Here is a 15,281-nt window from a genome sequence, read left to right as displayed (position 1 = left end):
GAAAGTCTAATGCAAAAATTATCTTTCAAACTAAGAGGTTCCTCTGAAATGAGTTCTCGATCACACCCCAACACAACTGACTTTGCTTTTCAACCTACTTGGTAGGAATCTTTATATATTGAGATATGTTGTTTATGCATTGAAAAGCATTATGTAGTATAGGTATGATTAAAACAAATAACATATTTAAAATAATTACCTAAATAAACTTCCTCTACAAAACAACTAACTCTTTAGCAACTTTTAAAGGAGGACATTGTGTGCACATTTTCTGGTTAGTTCTCTGTATATAGACAATTTTTTATAATGTTTACTTAACCTTTCACATGGATAAATATTATCCCATAAATTGAATGAATCCCTTGCTTTCCATGAGTTATCATGACCAAGTTATTTTTCTCCCAGTTTATTGTTGATGTAATCCAAATCTGGGTTAATTTTTTTAGAACTACTACAGAAGTTTAGAAACAAATAGAATGTAGCTCTCTCTCAAGTTTCCCAAGTAGTAATGAAAACATTCTGTTGTCCATAAAGCTATAGGTGTATTTGAACTGGTTTTATATCTATCTTTTATTTTGAATGCCAATAGCTTTGACTTTGGTATAGGCTACAAGAAATACACTTTATAAGTCTCTTGCTCCCAAGTCTCTAAATTGCACATTCTGAAAAACTGGCTATTTCTGCACAGAACATAGAGATTGTATGCAAGGCTATAATTCACTTTCAGGTTTTCTGCTGATGACATAAACCCCCAGAGCTTGTTGGTTTATGAACACCAGCAGGACACAGGAATTGAATTATGGCATATGCCACAGTGAGAGATAAAGAATTGGCACCCACTACCCAAAGACAATAGTTTCATTCCATTTAAATATGAGACATGGAGAAAAAAAAGATTTTTTTAAACATTTAACAAAGAGTTTATCTCTTTAAAAGTTCATATTTACAAAAGATAGCTATCAAGTGAAATTATAAAAAATATCAAATCTATGCTGAAGAGAACATAGCATATAGAGATGACATAAGAAAGTCCATAGGCAGATCTGTCATTTTACATAATGGAGATATTTCTGAATTTGCCGGGAAAAGTATCACTTCCCCCTCCTGGAAGTAGCAACCTACAAAAATATTACATTAGCTCATTCACAACCCTGGTTTTTGAAAGTCCTATGGTTATTAACAGTGTAACACGGTATTTGTTTTTTTCTTGGTGTCTTTTGAGAGGAAGAGGATGTGTGAAGCACAGGCAGAATTAAAAAAAGCTACAATATGGCATTGTACAAGGACAGCCATTAAAGTGCATTCTAATAGCATTCTTCATTTTTCAAGTTACCACAGTGGTTCAGGTGCCAAGTTTAAAAAGTCAGCTGAGCTATGCAGCTATGTAGAAGCAGTCAGAGGTAAAGAGTGTCTCAGCTTGGTTTTCCTAGTCAGTGCCTGACGTAAGTATTGTAGAGCAAGTATTTTATTTAAGACGGTTTGGGAACATGAACAGGGGAGAAAAACTGTCACAGAAAAGAGAATAGACACTACTAAGGGTGGGTTATTAAACCAGCTATCAAACTAAACTGACCCCCAAACGGAAACTCTGGGTACCAGTGCAAAGCAGCATGTCACCATTATCTTACAGGAGGGATGAGGGGAAATGGGCTAGGTATTCCCAATAGTTATTGGCTGAATAATGAGAGAGGCAGAAGGCTATGTTAATTCAGAAAAATCCCACAGTCCTAGAATAAAATATATTGACAGAAGCCACAGTCAGAGGGCTACTGATCGGGCACTACCAGCATCTGCTATAAAAAGAATGGTCAGGGACATTGCAACAAAACTGGTGGCCAGGGTGGTTTGATTTCTAGTTTCAGTTCTTCCACTCATCAGAAATATGAGCCCCAACTTTCCTACATTTCTGCAAAAGAACTGGCTAAAGCAGATAATTTTCATGGTCTTAGTCCTTGCAATATTTCTCAGACTTGGAATTTCCCATGGTATTAGGTTATTGTATTTTAGGACCAAAACCATATATTGAGGCTCCAGGGCCTGGTTTAGGGTCTACCACCTGAAACTCTTTCCACACCCTACATGTTCTCCATGCACCTGCCTTCTTATTTAGGTAAATGGCACCAATATCCATCCACTTGATTTTTTTTAAGATCCTGATTTCATCTAACCCCACAACCAATTCATTCAAAGTCATTGAGTCTGTCACCAAATTACATATCAAATCTGATTATTCTAAACATCGCCACTGTTACCAACCAAACCCAACCACATGGCCCTGCCTCATCTGAAGAACAGCTTTCTGTAGTTTGTCCTTATAATCACATCTTCACAAACCAGTTTGTATGTCCTTTTACAACAAAAATCTGCTTTGATGCTTCAGGAAATGTCTATTGAAATAATATAAAAATATGTATTCTTTGTCATGATCTATAAAGGAGACCCTTCATGATCTCTCTCCCCTACTTAACTCTTTGTTGTCTCTCCCCACTCTTCCTCAGAGTCCCTCTGCATTAGGTACTCTAGCCATCTTTCTCTTTCTGTTACAAAACAGTTTTTCTCTCTTTCCACTGTCCCACTTGCCTTGAATGTTTTTCTTCTATCTTAGCAGGTCACATCATTTCCAATCTCACCTTAAATTCTCTCTTCAAAGAGAGTGTTAAAGTAGCATTCCCATCTATCCCAACCTATCCTAGTGTTTGATTTTCTTTAGAACATTTAACTATTATCAGAAATTATCTTTTATTTATTTTTATGTCTATTTACTTTCTATTTTCCTCAAATGGAATTTAATTTCCATGAAAACTGAGGCTTATGTTGATGCAATCATTTTTATATCTCCAACATCTAAAACAGTACAAGAAATTTCATAATGAATAGACACTTGATGAATAAGTATTTCATGAATGAAGAGTGGATTTCAATAAATGATTGTTGTTTGAACTGAACAGAAGTCTTCATTTTTAGTTATTTTCATTGATACCTTGGGCTTTAAGGAACTGAAATGCAATATAATTAGAACAAGCTCACTATGTGGAAGATACTATGGTGCCATTGCATAAAATAAACTGTAAAAGGTGGTGTGCTTAGCAGAATAATTGTCCCACAAAATGTCCATTTCTTAATCCTGTGAATATGTTAGATGATATGGCAAAAAGGAATCAGGTTGCAAATGGTTTAAGGTTGCAAATCAGCTAACCTGCAATAAGGAAAGTATACTGAATAATTTGGGTAGGTCCAATGTAAACACAAGTGTCCTCAAATGCAAAAAAGAAAGGCAAAAAAGATCAGAGACTATGTGACCATGGAAGAACGGTCAGAATATGCAATGTTACTGTCTTGGAAGTTTGATGAGTGGTTCATGAGCCAAGGGATGGGAAAGCCTCAAAACTCTGGAAAAGATCCTCCCAACACCTTGCCTTTAGCCCAGGGAAATCCATTTGGGACATCTGACCTCCAGAACTATAAAGTAATATATTTGTGTTGTTTAAGCTGCTAAATTTGTGACAATTTGTTAAAGCAGCCATAGAAAATTGAATCAGGGGATGAAGACATTGACACGACATCTGAGTTTGGAGACTACAAAGAACAAACAACCTAAAGAACTGAGGGACATTATTTTCATCTCAAATATAAATATGTGTCTTAAGTAATTCTTACGTCATAGCTTTGTAGGATTATTTTATGTTTAAACTTATTCTTGCCTATGAATAGACCATCACAACAGCCCTGTGAATTTTTACTATTCCCATTTTACAGATGAAGGAACTAGGATAACAAGAAGACGAGGTGCTTTGTCAAAGCCTGCACAACAAATCAGCAGCAGATTCAATACAGGACACCCTAGGTGGTACATGGATGACAACATCTCCCTGAAGATTATAGAAAACAAAACTGAATTGTCACGAAATCAATAGTCAATAAATCAATGAAAATAAGGAGAAAGTAAACTGAAAGAGAAAGAATGGCTTCCAATCCAATTCCATTGGTCATTATTATCAGCAGATTCAGAGGTGATTGAATGTCTTTAAAAAAAATGTTTATTTTTTTCTCCAAAGTGATGTTGACAAACAACGGAAGCACAGAAGAGAGTAGCTAAGAGAAAGCAAACAAACATCAGCAAAGCTTTTCAAGTATGCAATATCTAAGAAGGAACTCTAACTCAGAAACCAGGATATTATATTTATCAAGCATACATAGTCTTTTGTTTGAGAGAGCAATAATTAGCAATATTTGCAACATGAGATAATCCAATTCTTAGCACTCTGATTCTATGCTCACCAGTCAATCTTCTAAATTATTGTTATTGGTTTCCTTAACTATTATTAATATGTAAATCGATAAAAACTTATCTATACATCATCTCAAGTCCTTATAGCCAGCCCATGAGGTTGCTACTTATGAAAACCATTTTGCATATTAAAACATCCCTGTATTCCCCATATACTTTTACTTGGAGAAAATGTGCCTCCTGGTGAGACTGAGTAGCCAAGTAGTTCTCCTTATAAATTAATACATTTGCTTTCTATTTGTATAGCTCAGTATTTTGTGAGTAGTTGCCTAGACCCTGGAGTCAAGACCTGGACTTAGACAAATTGTGGGATGACACCTGGAATGCTGGGATAACATCTTATAGTCAGTATCTTTTGCAAAATGACATCCCCAACCCTGAACATCTTTTCAAGTTGTAGCAGAACACAAGCCTTTCAATGGCAGGTTTTCCCGAATGGCTAATAATGCAGCCTTGGAAAAGAGAAGGTAAAGTTCAGATCATGCAAGTCATGAGGGTTAAATCACCCACTGGAGAAAGGAAATTTTTGGCTTATGTGCTAAATAACAAAGCACTGTGGCCCAAAAGAAGAGCTGGGAAGGCTAGGGTTACTAGGCAAAATACAAGATACCCACTCTATTCTTAATTTCAGATAAACAGTGAATAAATTTCTGTATAGGTATATCCCAAATATTGCATGGTAACTATCTTATGAACATTCACTATTACCATTTTTTAAGGGCATACTTATATTTTAAAAGTATTCATTGTTTACTTGCAATTAAGGTATAATTGGGCATCCTGCCTTTCGTTTGTTTAATCTGGAATGGAGAATGGGCTAAAAGCACATTCGTATAGAAGTGTGTAGATAAACAGGTCTGCTGATGTACGTGAATCTGGATTTCTGGTAGAAATCCAAAAAATGCTGTAATTTGAATTTGCAAGGCTGTAAAAAGGCAGTCCTATATAGTGCAATATTTCTGAGCATCTTTTGGCTTTGGAGCCAGGCAGGCCTAGATTTGAGTCCTAGAACGTGCAACTCATGTCCTACTTGTGTGACCTTGGGCAAGTTACTTACTTCTCTGAGTTTCAATCTCTTCAAATGGAGATAATAATGTCTTGGTGTGTTTGTGTGAGAATTAAATGAAATAAAGCACACAAAATAATTTTAAGTCACCTTTGGGTGACACATGTACAGGAATCCCCTTGACACTGTTACTTCTGGGCTGCTTTTTTCTAGCACATCTGTGAGTAAATAACAGTTAAAAACATGCTAATAAAGCACAATGTTGAAAATAGCAGGTAGAATATACACTCCACATCAAATACTTGATCCGCTACAAAAAGAAACTAAGAGATTGAGAGTTGGGAGGTGGAGAGTTTTACCTGTCAATTTATACTTTAATATAGTAGGGAAATTTTGCTCTGTACATGTATGACTTATTGGAAATCATATAGCAGTCTTTGTTGCACCTCAATGCCAGATAATCAGTACTGAAATTCGTTTTATTCTAGGGACCTCTGAAGGGGCAGAACAGAGTACATGAGAGATTCAGGGGCAAGCATAGGTTGCAGCTTCTCAGACCCTTAAGTGCCTGAAATAGACACAGGAAAACCAGAATAGTTACAAGTTGAGCTGCCTGCCCCTACACTGTATTTGTCACCAGGGAGCCAGTTCATTTTTGGTGACCTCCTTCCTAAGAGTATTGTCCTCCCCTCAGTGATATATCGGCTCCTCAGAGTTTCATCATAGTGAAATATCCAGAGTTTATCATATAATTTTATTCCCAAAGAAAAATTATTCTATGCTACTGACAGTATCAGCAAGTTAATTAAGAATTCTGTCCCATGGTGATGTTTAAAAACCTGACACATTTTCAATATCAACTGTCATTATTCAAGCCAAAATCATAATAGCAGTTTATTCAGTAATGTTCAGATATGCCATGGATTGGTGCTGGACACTTAATACTACTCTAAACTTAAAATCTAATATTGGAAAAATATGTTTTCTATACCACTATTGTTATTCTTAGATACAATCATATTTTTCATGTGAGAAAAAACTGATAAGCTAATCAATATAGGTTCCATTGAATTATAAAAAACAACACTTTCATTTTATTATAGCTTAAAAGACAATGAGAAATAAAAAGTGCAGTCAGTACACTGTACTGGAAGATATGGAATGCTGAACTGTTGGGGATTCAGCTCGAAGTTCATATTCTACCACTGATAATGTTATGATACTGAAATATCCCGGCCTTTTGTTTTTTGGGTCCCTGGGGAGTCTGGGTAAGCTTTTCAGTGTTTTGAGCAAGTGAACAAGTTTTGAAGGTAGATACAAGTTGTTCTGATTCTTGGTTACGGCATTTACCTTCTCTGTGTTACTTAGCCACTTGGAGTCTTATTTTCTTCTTTTGGAAAATGGGGATCCTAAGAGCACCTACTTGAGAGAGTTTTTTGAGAATCGCAGGGAAAGCTCATAGCAAGGGCTTGAGAAAAAAGGTTCCAATTCATCTTCTCCTTTTTCTTCTGATTTCTTTTCTCTCACAGTTTCTTTGACCAAAGTCTGTGATTTTACATTCATATATAGAGTAATTATTTTAGATTTAATAATATAGAGGTATTAATACACTTGTATATCCCTATATAATTTATCACTTACCATGAAATATCAACTCAGTATTTATAAGGAAAGCAAGAGTTCATTATAAGAAATAAAAAGCTATATTCAATAGGATAATTATTAACACAGACAAAATGGAGAGCTTAACAGTGGTTTACTGAAATTATGAGTTAGAAACAATTACTTGCCCATTTAAGACAATTAAGTGAAAAGAGCTATTTCTGCCCGGATAGATCAGAGCTAGCAACTTGATGCTGGCGTGTAAAATTTGGAATTTGTGAAGATTGCAGAGATGGTAGAAAGAGCATTGCATACAGAGAAAAGTATAACAGAGAAGGTGAGTTTGGAAATAGCTAGAAACGCACAGGAATATGCAAATACTCAGTTTTGGCTGCAGTAGAGAGTACAAGGAAAGGAAGAGAGGGAGGTTAGCCTGGAAAAACAGCTGGAGAAGAGCTTGTGGAGGGCCTTCAAAGGATTAGAGGAGTTGGAAGTATTTCCAGTTAGCACTGGGAATCATCAAAAGTTTTTCAGTTGGGCGTAGAGAAGTACATAATCACAATTCCACTTTAAGATTATTAGTCTGGCAATAACAATTTATATAGATTACAGCAGGAAGAGATTAGAGGTTGGTAAAGTCTTTAAAGGGGTATTTGGCAATTAGACAATAAGGAATTTATATACTTGAGCAGTGCATTTAACAATGAAGTGGTAGTTAAAAGAAACCTCAGGTATTTATTACAATTCCCAAACACTCTAAATGATCTAATTATCTCCCAAAGCTGTATTTTTTCATATCTTTAGGCTTTTTTATTTTCTACTTCCTTTTCTGGGGTGTCTTTTTCCACTTTTTCTTCTAGTAAATTCCTACTCTTCCTCTTCTGGAGAAATAGTACTCATCCTCTTTGAAACAACTCAAATATTTCTCTATGTTGGAGGCCCTCTTTCTATAATCAATTTTATTTCTAAAAATGTTATTTAATATCTATCATATACCATGAATCATTGTAAATATAGTATTCATTCCTCATTCTCAAGTAGCTTTTCTCTACTAAAGAAGATGGATAAGTATAAAAATATTACAATTCTTTGTTCACTGAAAGCAAATGTATACTGAGTTCCTACTGTGATCAGGTTCTATTCTTCTAGATGTTAGGCATAGAGCAAAGTGGGAGAGGTAAGATTCTTGACCCAATAGACACATCTTATCAGTGTGACAAACTGGTATTAGTGCTGGTGGCTGGCATAGAGATTTTGAAATGTGAAGTGAATAAAAAATATAATTTCACCTAGCAATGGGTATTCATATAAGAGCATAAATTCAGAGTGCATGAGTAGAGTAGGTGTTTTGATTAGGAAAAGCATTTAGATGGAGAAGTGAAGACCCAAATAATGAACTGTTATAGCTAGAGGAAAAGGTGTACAGGAAGAGCCCATATCCAGTGCAAAGGCCTAGAGGTGGACTAAGGGGATAGTTTGAGGGAAAAGGGTCCATTGGCATATAGGATATTGAGGAAAGCATAGAGGGTCTTGAAATGAGATCAGAGAAGTGGGCCCACTCTTGTAACACCTCACAGGGTTTGGTACACAGTTTGGATTATTTTCTTAAATATAAATGAAGGTAATTGGAAGGTCTAAATAACCAAGTAACATGATTATATCCTTCAGTGATTGTTCTGGATTAGAGGGCCAGAGTCAGAGGAGAGAATAAAACCATGGAGATTATTTAGAAAGCAATTGCAGTAGTCCAGGCAAGACATAATAAGTGGTTTGGGCTTGGGTAGAAGCAGTGGGGATGGAGAGAAGTGGAACATTTGGAAAAATGTTTCTGTGGTTGAATTTGAGGAATGACAGAGTAGAATCAAGGAGTTTTGCTTAGACAAACTGGGTAGATAAGAAGAGGGAGAAGTGATGGAATAGATTTGAGGGACACTTGAGAATTATTTGGAGTTTAAGATAATTTTTAGATGTATCTCAGAAATATAAGTGGTAATGTCAAGTTGGCAGTTAGAGATTTAAAGCTGGGACGTAAGGGAGCAATTGAGACTAAAGATATAAATTTGATAGATAGTAGTTTATAAATGCATTCATAGCCAAGGGACTAGCTAAAATTAACATTCCATAATTGTCAATGATACAAATTGAGTAGAGAAGATGCTCCCTAACCAAACTTTGCTTTAAAATTTGTATTCTTAGGAGTCTCATAAAACAAGAGGAGAAAATAGTCTGAGATGGAGCTGATGGAGAAAAAACATTAAATTTGGTAATGCAGAGGTTACTGGTTGACCTTGACAACAATTGCTTCACTGGAATTGTGGAAGGAAAGGATGTTTACCTGCACTGAGTATTTTAATTTGAGATCAGTGAAAGTATGATAGAGGCGGAGAAACAATATATACCACAATATCCTTGTATAGGATAGTCTTCCTTGTGCCACTTGACTGTGCTATAATCAAATTAATTTTGGTAGGAAAACCATGACTGTAAGAGGTAACTAAAAAAATGGACTGGATAATGAGATAAAGCAGGTAGTAAGTGAGTATAAACTAGTTTGTAAAAATTTTTGATAATGAAAGAGGAAAAGGTAAACTAGTTTGAGAAACCAGCAGAATAATGGAAAGGTACTAATAGGATTGTGAAATACTGAACATGGCTGTGAGTAAATGTACAGGAACTCTGGTAGCCCCATTGTCAGACACCATCATTTCTTGCCTGATCAGCTGTAAAATCTTCTTGACTGGTCTGCCTGAATCCATTCTTGTTACTTCCCAATCAGTTCTCTAAAGTGTAGCCATAATTATCTTCAAACTGTTCAAATCTGATAATGTAATTCATCTTATCACTCTTACAAGGATTAGTCCAAAGACATAACAAAACTGATGGGAACTTGCTACTCTTTTAGATTCTTTAAACTTAGTATTTCCATCTTCTCCTATATATTAATTTTTCTGACTCATGAACTAAGTTATGACTTTCAGCTTTAAGTGTTTCAAAACACTGTGTATTTCTCCATTTCTCTTATAATGGTTTCCTCACATTTTTTCTCTTTAATTCCCCATACTCACTAACAAATGGTAAGTTGTATCAGGGCAGAGACCCTGTCTATCTTATAAAGGTGGTAGCACAGAAACAGGTACTTAGGCACCTCAGTAAATATTTGTTCAATGAATGAATGAATGAATGAATGACTAAATCCCATGTAAAAATTATGGGTTTATGATGTAAGAAAGGGGAGCATAAAAGTCAAGGCAGAGTTGGGATGATATGAAATTATAAGGAAGTACATTAGGCAAAAATGAATAAATATGAGGTTAAGAGCACAGAAATGCACCTTTCTTAAGGTAATTCTCTCTCATTTCAACCAATATGAAGAACTCCTATTTGTCTTTTAAAACTCAAATTGAGAGGCTTTTCACAACCCCTCACTCCTTATCCCTACCCAGATGTAAGTAATTACTTTACCTTTAACTTTATACCATTTAAAAATTTCATTGATCGATTTATTCCACTATATTATAATTTTTCCATAAATTACTTATAAACACCTTCTGGCAAAGACTATAACTTAACTCATTTCTGTACCTCCTATATCTTACACAGACCTCACATATAGTGAGAATTCAATAGCCTGTGGACTGAACAACATAGCTATTCTTATTAGGAAGGGGAAAAAGAAAACAGAACATGATTATATGTCAAGAATGAGAGCTCAGGTCAAAAGTGGAGTACTCAAGGAGAAGAGAAACAATGGGTATTTCTACCCATTGTTCTCTGAAGTATGCTAAGCAATCAAGTAGAGATGAGAGAATTGCTGAGAAACAGTAAATGAAGTTGGGGTTGGATTGTGTTTTGTGCAGTGGGAAAAACCGGTCTAGTTTTATTCTAACTAACACTTTACTGAGTATGTACGATTCATGACTAAAGGTGCAAGGTACAAAAGATGGAAAGATGAACAGTGCAGTTTCTGTTGTTTAGAAATTTACAAGCGGTTTCATGATGTCCACCCACAAACAGCAGCCATAGAATAAATCATAGAAGAGTTTCACAAATACACATCTTACCAAAATTAATAAAAATTTCTGAGGATGAGGGAATCTCTCTTAAGAAAACTATGACTGGGAAAACTGGCCATGGCATTTGACTTTGGCAAGGAGGCATAGGAGGTAAAACAAGAAATGGCATACTAAATGAGGAAAGAATGGCAAAAAAAGAGATACCAAGCAGGGTCAATAAAGGTAAGAAAATGGCAAAGGAGATCATGGCTCAAGAGGGATTTTTTAAACAGACTTTTAAATTCTTAGGCTTCATATTTTAAGTCTGCTTAAAAAAAATGTTACAAACACTGCAGAGTCTCCAATATGTTATCTTATTGAGGAAAAAAGGGAGGGATAGTCCAAAAAAAAGTGACTTTGAGGAAAGCTTTTGGGCAATCATTATGTGTGACAATAATGGAAACCAAACAGAATATATTCACAGACTTCTGCTTTGATGTGAAATGACAAGTGCATATGGACACAAAAATAGTTGTTCTGCAGCTTGGAATCTAAAGTTACTGTTCAGTTGTTTTGAAAGTGTTTATATCAAGTATCCATTTTCAAAAATCTACAGAGCAATAGCAGGGATATATTATAGAGACAGAAAATGGTTTCAGAAACAATCAAGATATTATTACTAGAGTCAGAGACTTTTGGAGATGTTTTTGGAAAAGTGTAGGCTTTCATTATGTCTCCTATCTGAAGTATATATACAATTTTTGTTAAATGGATGAAGAAAATACATGAGCAATCCATGGTATCAAATTTTCCCTGAAGCTAAGTTAAAGACAGGTAAATAAGTAAGAAACAATTTAGCCAGTGGTCTTGTGGAGCATTTACCCGCTGGCGTATCTAATTATAGAGTGTTAATACAAAAATTAATCTATCAGAAGGACACACTGATGTCTGAACTCACCTGTGCTTTGCTTTTCTCTGTAACTCTCAGTCCAGTCATCATGATGGAAAGCATTTTGAACATGAATGTAATGTTGTAAACAGTGATTTAGTGGTCAGTTGGAATTTTAAAAACCTTTCTGCTGAAATAAAAAAGAAGAAAGGATTCAATTGTGTTTGTCAGACATAGCCAGGAAAATTCCACATATAAGTCATGCTGAGGGTCCTGAACACAGAGGTGGGAAGGTGGGGCATGTTTTTAAGCTAGAAGCTCAAATCTCTATTTTCAATAAGTCATGGAAAAATTTATTCCAATGTGGATATTCAAGAGGTGCAATTTCAGGGGGCTTGCATGGCAGGCTAGGACAGATTATAAATCTACCAGATTGTAGCTCTGACAGGCTTCCATAGATCAAAACAGCAGACCCCTTCAGTGTCATGAAATCTGGGCATAGGATCTGGCCCCCCAGTGAAAGGGTGGACGTGAACTGGTCAGTGATGTAGGGGTAGACTTCTCTTAAGAGAACTAAGGAAGAACTGCAAGAAAGTTAAGGAATCAATCTAAACACACACAGTGGTCATTAGATGAAGAGTTTACAAGATGGTAAATATTCAGTGGGTTATGCCCATGAAAAGCACATAAAATATTGATGGTAAAGGAAACATATGACTTTATATTCTAATTAGTAATAGAGGGAAGGTGGATACAAAATGATATTTACATGCAGTAGAAGTCAGGAATCAACCATGTAACAATAATTATGATAGAATCCTATTTTGCATATACCCATAACTCTGGAAGGAAGAAAACCATAACACTCATTCATCAAAGGAAAAAGCAGAAGAGAAGTTACTTGGTCATTTGTTCAAAGGTCACATGGCTGATACGAAAAGAATTTTAGTTTTGAATCTAGTTCTGTTAATTCTAGACTTACTGATATACCACACTGGGAAAATATCCCACCACATTCTTCCACTAAGTCCAGCTTTTCTTGGCTTAGGGCATTAGTGGAAATGAATCTAAAAACTGCAAGTTTTAATTACTGACATCCAGGCAGGGCAAAGGATGTCAGTTTTAACACAAACAATTTAGCCTTTACCCACTGAGAGCCGTGGCTTTACTTTCACCCCTGCATCTCTGTGCAGTAGTATAATCAATGAGCTATCTCATTGATTATTGCCATAAAGGGCTTATATTTATAGATGTTATTGGCAATAATTCAATGACTTTAAACTCTTCAGCAGCATTTTAAGATGTGACTCCCCACATCTCAATATATACCAATATTTTAGCAAATGGGTGAATTTTTTCAGCTCAGGGCATAATCAAACATCTAGTTATAAATTCATGAATTCATGAATGAAGAACAAGATACAGGGAATGGGAAAAGTCTGAAAAGAGAAAATAGGACATAGGCATAGGAACGGACTTTATCCTAGGAGGTCCCTGGAAATCTGTAGGGAAGATAAAGCCAGATGTTTGGGTAGTGAACCATCTAAAACAGAGGGTGAAAGGAAAAACAGTGGTACAATATAGTGATGTAAGAAGAAATATGTATTTTGATTTTCTGGATCCTGGCCAAAGGTCCTAAAGCCCTTATAATGTCCTACCTTATAAGATGATCTTTTGTTATATTTGATTTTGGTCCCATTCTGAAACAACTGGAGAACAAAACAAATTGAAAGCAGCATCTTTTGTTATTCATAAAAAGCCCCTTTCAATCACATTTGAGTTTATAGTAATGAGGTGACTTTCAGGAAGTCCCTACAGATATGGGGTTGGCAGCTAGAGGAACTAACCATGTGATCAGAGAATTGGAACTTTCAGCCCCGCCCCCTTACTTCCTGGGAGGGGAGAGGGACTGGAGATTTGAGTTCATCACTAATGGCCAATGATTTAATCCATCCTGCCTATGTAATGAAGCCACCATAAAAAATCCTAACTACAAGGCATCAGAAAGCTTTGGGTTTCCTGAACACTGAGGTGCTGGATGGGTGAAATAGCTGGAAAAGATCAGAAGCTGTAAGCCCCTTCCCCCATACCTTATCCTTTGCATCTCTTTCATCTGGTGTTTCTGAGTTGTATTCTTTCATAGTAAACTGGCAATCTAGTAAACCAATTTCCTGAGTTCAGCGAGCCATTCTAAGAAATTATCAAACCCAAGAAAGAGGCTTTGGAAGCCCTGGATACATAGCTGGTTGGTTAGATGTACAGGTGACAGCTTGGGACATGATATTGGTAACTGAAGTTGGGGGTAATCTTCTGGGACTGAGCCCTTTACCTGCAAGGTCTGTGCTAACTCTGGGTTTCTAGTGTCCGTCAGAATTGCCCAGTGTGGAAAATCAACACATTTGGTATTAGAAGTGTTTGTGAAAAGAGGAGTGCTTTCTTTTAGCAGACATGTAGGCTTTTCCAAAATTCTTATTTAAGTAATAAATTGTGGTGAAATATCAAGAGGACCAAGTATCAGAATACTAGAGAAACTGGAATTTAAGTGGTTAATATAGAGAAGTTAAGAAAGAAAATGACTCCAGAGGAGGTTGAAATAATGAAGTTTTTAATAAAATTGAAGAGAAGACACAATAATCTTTGTAAGAGTGTGGAATAGTTGAAATATAGGAAGTTGAAGACAGGGAAGTGTATTGTTCAAAACAATCCAGTGGAAAAAAAATTAAGTCATAATAAACCTGGAAGTGCTGTTAAAATGGGTTTCCAAAAGGAAGTAGAAATTGCACTTTAAAACAGTATAAATTTAGCTGTTAAATGGGAAAATATCACCTGAATTAAATTTCAGAGAAATTTCCAGGAACAAGAGAATCTCAAAGATCTACAGGCCTCTGACCTACTGCTGGGTGATGATGAAATTCTTTCACAACTGACCTCACCACATTCTTTTGGGGTATGTGTGATTGTGTGTATACTGTCTGTGTGTCTGTGAAGGGGGGTGGGAGGACGTTGAGAAAAAAAGAGTTGGAAGAAAGGAAAATAGTTACTGATTCATTATATATTTTTATTTGCATCCTTTTTTTCTTAATCATATTTTATTGCTACAAAGTTTTAAAACTGACTTTTAACACTGTTAGTAGTCCTTCATAAGGCATGCTGCAAGTAAGTCAAGACAATAGAATTCTAAGTGTCACAAACCAAATTTATGAAGCACCTGCCATGTTCAGGTATCAACCTATACAAAAATATCTTTACAAAACACCAGCTCAAGGGAGGATCCTATGTCCACAGTCCTCATGCTGTAGCACTTAGTAATACTTGTACATGTGCACCAGAAAGCATGAAAAATCTGTAACTATCTCTTAAACTCAGTAGAAATTAACTAAATACTTCAGATTATTTAACATTTGAAATTTTATACTACTTTTCACTTGGAACTGCATCCGTAATTCTCAAATTTTGAAGTCAAAACAGACCTGAATTCTCATCTCAGCTCAGTAATTTACTAAA

The 15,281-nt window shown here is 35.8% G+C and overlaps 1 long non-coding RNA gene across 2 annotated transcripts in view; it reads right to left on the bottom strand.

Annotated features, from left to right (window-relative positions):
* The window catches only part of LOC140848698 (uncharacterized), a 278,561-nt gene that overhangs the window by 48,412 nt on the left and 214,868 nt on the right, over window positions 1-15,281 (bottom strand). The window contains exon 3 of one of the 2 annotated variants that reach the window (XR_012129804.1): window positions 11,847-11,967. The exons of the other annotated variant lie outside the window; for it this stretch is intronic. This is a non-coding gene — a long non-coding RNA (uncharacterized lncRNA). The remainder of the gene's footprint in view (window positions 1-11,846; window positions 11,968-15,281) is intronic. 2 annotated transcript variants of the gene reach the window in all.

Source organism: Manis javanica, chromosome 4, assembly GCF_040802235.1.
Source record: "Manis javanica isolate MJ-LG chromosome 4, MJ_LKY, whole genome shotgun sequence".
In the NCBI taxonomy this organism is placed as follows: Eukaryota; Metazoa; Chordata; class Mammalia; order Pholidota; family Manidae; genus Manis; species Manis javanica.
The sequence above is the reverse complement of the archived record's forward strand: the minus strand, read 5'-3'. Positions and strand labels throughout refer to the sequence as shown.